Source organism: Mchenga conophoros, linkage group LG7 (genome assembly GCF_057382185.1).
Source record: "Mchenga conophoros isolate Kocher_MC1m ecotype Shallow Benthic linkage group LG7, M_conophoros_male_GT1.1, whole genome shotgun sequence".
NCBI lineage: Eukaryota > Metazoa > Chordata > Actinopteri > Cichliformes > Cichlidae > Mchenga > Mchenga conophoros.
In genome coordinates this window covers 47810918-47817226 of record NC_140532.1, presented here as the reverse complement: position 1 = coordinate 47817226, position 6309 = coordinate 47810918, and positions in this window count along the sequence as shown.

Sequence of the window (6309 nt, the reverse complement as noted above, 5' to 3'; positions counted from 1 at the left end):
ATGTGTACAAATCAAAAGGACCAAGCATGCTCTGAATCAGAACAAAGAACGGCAGAATTTAAGAGCTGAACTGAAAAAAATCTTGAAAGCCTGCATGCATACGCACAAATCCCCCAGGCTTCACATACACAGCTGAGCACACAGTAGATTCTTGTAACACTGGTATGGATATTACTACTTTATGTATGCAATTATGTCACATTTTGCTGATGGCAGTAAAGCAAAGTAAATATGGGACATTAAAAAAAAGGACAAGAAGTGATTTAAAAAGATAAAGTCCAAGAATGCAGTTAAATATGGCATGGGCTCGTGTGCTCAGACAGTATATCATTTTCACTTGAATTTGATTTAAGAAAGCAGCAAACACAAATGTTTTCTGTAGATTCTTTGCAGTCAGTAGAGCTGAAACTACTGAACACCTGGGGCCAGATGTATAGACAGACACAAATACACACAAAAACCAGTGTACGCCTTTTTCCACACGTATACTGGTATTTAGAGGGAAAAGTGGGTCGAAAATGTTCTTAACTACCTCACAAATACTTTGTGTACACAGAATCATCCATATTAATATGCTGAATTTTACAAATCACAAACTGCATTGTAAATAATTGAGTGTGTACTAAATTCTCTCAAGCCATTTTGTATTTTACTGTTGTTTAGTGCATGAAGCTCATGCTTTTTCTTTTTTTTTTTAACCTCTAGCAGGGGACTTTGTTCTCAGCCTGCAGAGTTGAGAGCTCTTTCTACAAATTGCTCTATGTATCCTATAGAAAAATCCGTGTGCATATTTCTAACTTTTTGTATGCACAATATTAGCTCAAAAAGAATTTTGGAAAGACTCCAAAACTGCATAAAACAATAGGAATATTTTCACATGAATGGTGTGCAGGGGTATACATCGTACTTATTCCCGTTGCAGATCAAAAGCTCTCCGATGCAGACTGTTTGGATTTGGAGACCACAGCTGCACACGGATTTAGAAATCTGAGATACAAAATGAATGAATAAACCCACTTTTTAAATATTTTCAGTTATAAAATATTAAGCTGGGAATATCTGTGTTTTTCGTTTTGTCAGTCAATGCCATCTCTTAATTATTTTTTTTTTTACTTTTCTCCTGTCTGCGTCACACAAATCTTTAAAAATGGGTCACTGTCAAATAGTTGCATTTGTATAAGTAAGAACAGCTAGGAACCTTTTTTTTTTATTTTTTTTTTAAAGATGTTATTTAAATAGGAGAAAAACAAGTGCACTGGTTAGGGACTACTTTTGGTTGCTTATTAATGCATATTTGGTGCATTTGAGGATTTTGCAGCATGAGGGATTGACTTGGAATAAACTATAATGCCCAAGGACAGAATGAGTGTTATGCAGTGCAACAACAGAGTTCACACAAGTGCTCTTACAAGTGGGGCTTTTAGCTGCGTCGGCTATGCAGGTAAAAGTTACTACTGCTTTCTTTCTTTCTTTTTTGTGTCAATAAGACAAATTTTGTCTTCACCCTTACTCATTTATGTGTTCGGTCATCCAAACTGGAGGTATATATGCATAGACATAACCCAAATTCCAAAGGATTTCATCTTCAAAGCATATGAAACAGTTAACAGAGAAATAATCAACTTAAATTCTGACATTCAAAACTCTCATTGGATTTGGAATTATTTTTCTATCCCATGAGCACAAAATGTGCGAGTTTAGTCAAGTAATTTGTATGCAAGAGGACACATATGCTGAACAGTATGGATTTTTCCCCTTCTCACCTCTGCCACGAGTCTCACAGGACATCTCACAGCCCTTTGTTGGATTCTTTTAATTTTCTGTTCATCGCTTGTGACCCCATATCTCAGAACCACCTCTGCAATGGAGGACACTGACTGTCCAGCTTTAAAATAACAAAATATGTCCATTTCCGAAACAAAATCTTACACGCGGTGTCGGGAGACTAAAGAAACGCCAGAGTGACGCGTGGAAGGCCATGTGTAAAAAAAGGGTTTTGTCCAGCAGCCTCTGTGTGTGTTCAGTTACTTGAGTCAGTTTGAGCCTCGACTGTCAATGCTATCCCGGTCGCATTCCTGAACTGCACATTCACAGCTATATTTACACGGCTCAGAGTCTCTGTGAGGGTGCTGCAGTATCCACCTGTCCCTATTTGTAATACCAAATAATCACTGCATCGCTTTATCTTTGGAACCAGACATTTCTATTAATAGTCCAACGATGCCAGCGTTTAAGTATGGAGAGATTGTCAAGTCGACCTGACGATTTTCAAACTGACTATCAGAATGGAGAAGAAAGGTGATTAATACAATTCTGAATGTGGCATGGTTGTCGTTGCCAGATGGGCTGATCCAAGTATCAGATTTAGTGAGACGTCCCTGCACAAACACATGGAAGTACTCTCGATGAAAATGCCTTGTTGATGCCAGAGGTCAGAGCAGAAAGGCCAGACTGCTTTGAGCTGATAGAAAGGTAACAATAACTCAAATAATGCTTTATTAAAACCAAGGTATGCAGAAGAGCATCATCACCACAGCCACCAGATCTCAAACAAATAGAGCAACTCTGGGATGAGGTGAAATGAAAGATTCACATCATTGATATACAGCGACTGTGTGATGCTGTCGTGTTAATATGGACCAAAGTTTTTGACAAATGTTTCCAGCACCTTGTTAAATCTGTGGCACAAAGAATTATAGCAGTTCTGAAGGCAAAAGAGGATCAAAGCCAGTCCTAGCTTGGTGTACATATTTATAACAACTGCACCATGTTGATTCTCATGGTTTGGACACACTAAATGCTTTTCTACTCTATTGGAACACTCAAACATGTCCTATTCACACAAAGTAGGCTTTATCTAAGGAAAAACAACCACAGATTTAATATATAATAAAAGAAAAATACAAATAAAAACAAATGTTATATGTTACTTGGGATTTTTTCCCACAAAGCTACGGCTTTACACAACAAAGGGCAACGGTTGGAGATATACCTAATATTTAAAAAAGCTCCAGGGTGAGGAGCTGAGACACAACAAGGACCCAGATATGCCAAGAAACCTAAGCTGTGTTTGTGAGCATCAATTAATACTGGCTCATTTTTAATCTATCACTTTAAGATGCGGGGTCTGCTAGCTGCTACTAGCAACATCAAAGCATATAGCTGACCCTTATGGAGGAAGCTTAATCTAGTACTTTTTAAGACTTTTCAGTGCCTGCAGGAACCATCCAGAAAATATTACGTAACATCTATTTAAAAACAAAATGCTGCAACAAAGCAGATAAATCACTGCTAAGCTTTAGCCCTGACAAACACACTGCAACCCCTACAATTATGTAAGAGATTGATTTATAAACATGTACATCTGGGCTGTCCAGCTGAGCCTTGAATGAGGACAATTACTGCTTAGCATACACCATTGTGGAATTTTCCATTTAAATTAATGATGCTGTTTGAGTGCTGAACATCGCATAAAATAAACCGGGCAGGGATACATAAGTACAGGGCAAGCTTTAACTGTCTACTGTGTAATTACAGCATGTGACAGACCCCACACCTCCAACATGTTGTAGTAAACTCGAGCAGGGAATGCATCCAGAGCCTTTGTGCAATTACGAGTTCAACTTCTAAACACCTCATCAGACATGTCCATCATTAACTTCTGTTAATATTAAAACCTTAAGCTCACATTAATAAAACACGAGACTCGCTCCGCTTTGATGTCATAATTTTTCTCCTCACGGTAGCTCAACTTCATTGACCCCAACAGAAGGCCTGGAAATCCAGTAGGCAGGTGATATAAACAACTATAAACGACAGCACATTGTGAGTGGCCTGGGCTTTTTTCTACCTTGTAGTAATTCAATTAAAATGTTCTAATGAAAAATTCAACTGATGAAACGTTCATTTTTAAATTAATTTAACATTTGCAGTTAATAAATAGACGATGCGCCACAAGATAAATGATTGAACCGCTCAGAGGAATGACTCTCAGTCTGGAGAGGTCTTATTACAAGATTGCTCATTTATAACCAGTAAATTAATAATGCATTATTTAATAACAGAAACAATAATTTATATAATGATATATATAGGACTTGTACAGTTTATTATAGTACTTACAAAAGTGAATCTTGATAACATTGTGAGAAATACAAAAGGTGAATAGGGCTTTCAAAGTTTTTCTTTGCACATTGGATAGCAAAGACAATTTTAAATTTTATCTTTAGGCATTTTGTTACTAGCAGCCTGTTGCAAAAACACATGATTTGGTCCCACTCTTCAGTTAAATCTGTGAAACATGACAAATGTAACACATTTGGACAGGCAAAGACCCAACACAGGACTTGAGAGATGCATCTGGCTCTTCAGTTGAGCCATCTACAATGAAGCCTCATCAGCAGTGTAAAGGGGGCTGTCAAAAAGCCATCCTTAGGGAAACGAAACAGGATGAAAGGGCAGAGGAATCCCAACTCACATAAGAACTGGAATGAAAATCGGTGGCAACAGATCATATGGAGCAATGAATCCAAATATATGACTTCTGGTTTAAACTGTCAGCGAAACGTGTGTTGTTTGGGGTTGAATTTTAGGTCAGTGGACTATTGTCAAAACTGAACAAATTATGTGAAAAGTGTACACATCCACCATGCAGGACCATGTGGAAAACAACGGCATAATTTTCATAGCACCACTGCCAGTCAGACATGGCAATGATCCTAAACACACCGTCAATGCAGTAACAGCAAAGCTAGATTGAAAAACACACGGTGGAGCACTATTAGACATTGACTGGTCTCCCCAGAGCCCAGACATCAACATTATTGAGGCTGTGTGAGATCCTTGAGACAGAAAACAGACCAAAAAAAAAAAAGACATCCAAACAAGAGCTTTGAATATAATTCAAGAAGCCTGGAACACTATTCCTGAAGACTTTTTAAAGAAATTACAAGAAAGCTTGCCTGAGAGAGTTTTATTGTGAATAAAATATGGGTTTATAAGATCTGCAAATCACTGCATTCTGTTTTTATGTGTATTTTACACAACATTCAATCTTTTTTAGAGCCGATTTTGAATGACTTGTGTGTCCTCTCTTTTAAAGTTCAGGTCACAGAATAACGTTGTGACCTTTGTTTAGTATTTGCTGGCAATAATTCAGAATTACATAATACCATTATTACACCGGCTGGAACAACACACCTTATACATTAGAGGGAATATTATTTCCTCAAGTATAAAGTTCTGATGAAACCAAAAAGCTCTGTTTTGGTCTCATCTGCTCAAGAACGATTCCCCAACAGCCTTCTGCTTTGTATGAATGACAGACGTTTAGTGTTCTCTTTATGATTGCCCCATCAAAACATACATTTGGTGTTTTAAGAGAGGCCTACAGCTTTTTACAATTAACCCTGGTTTTCTTTGAGATCTACACACCTTCCTCTTGAAGTGGGTGTGCCAAACATAAGATCCATGAGCCGGTATTGGCCCGGCAAAGACTAATCTTGGTTATTGGGTGGCTTTAGACAAAGGGGAAGGAAGACATCATTTTTTGACTTTTAACTGTATCTTCACAGGTTTTACAGCTTTTCCTGCTGATAAGGACCTCCCCCATGTCCATTCATAATAAACCAAAGTCATTAAATTATTGATTTCGATAATTTTACACATTTATGTCTTACAATTTAAGCCCAAAGAGTCATGCTGACAGGTTTCTTTCATCTTTATCATGTAGAAAAACGGAGACATGCTGCTGAAATTGCTCTTAGATGAAGATCTCTCACCGACTAAATGTGTAGTTAAGCTTTTCACATAAAAGTAAATGTGTAAAAGTAAAGATGTAAAGTGATTGACATTCTTGTCTTGGAGTAATCTGAAGTAATTTTGGGTGCCCAGGGAGAGTAACAATGGTCTTCAGGTTTCTTTTTTTGGATCTCTGACTGTGAAATGGTGAACTCTAGACTCTTCGAAGATGAATTTGTAATGTCTGCTGATCTGATGAGGATCCAGTTCACCAGTTCACCAAAAAAAAAATCTCCTGTCTTCATGTGATACACTTCAATAAAGGTGTTGAGAAGGTCATATTTTGATAGATCCATGCATATGCTCCAAATAAAAATTCCTGTAACACCAGATCACTTGCAGTGGCTCCTCAAAATATCTTAAGATTCTATTTAGGATTTTTAAAAAGAGGGTGAGAAAGACCCAAAAATAAAGAATACTTTTTGGTGGATATATTTCTAAAACATTCATATATTAAAACCGGTGAGGTCAAAATGATGTTTAAAGGGGAACACCAGAAAGCTTCACTGC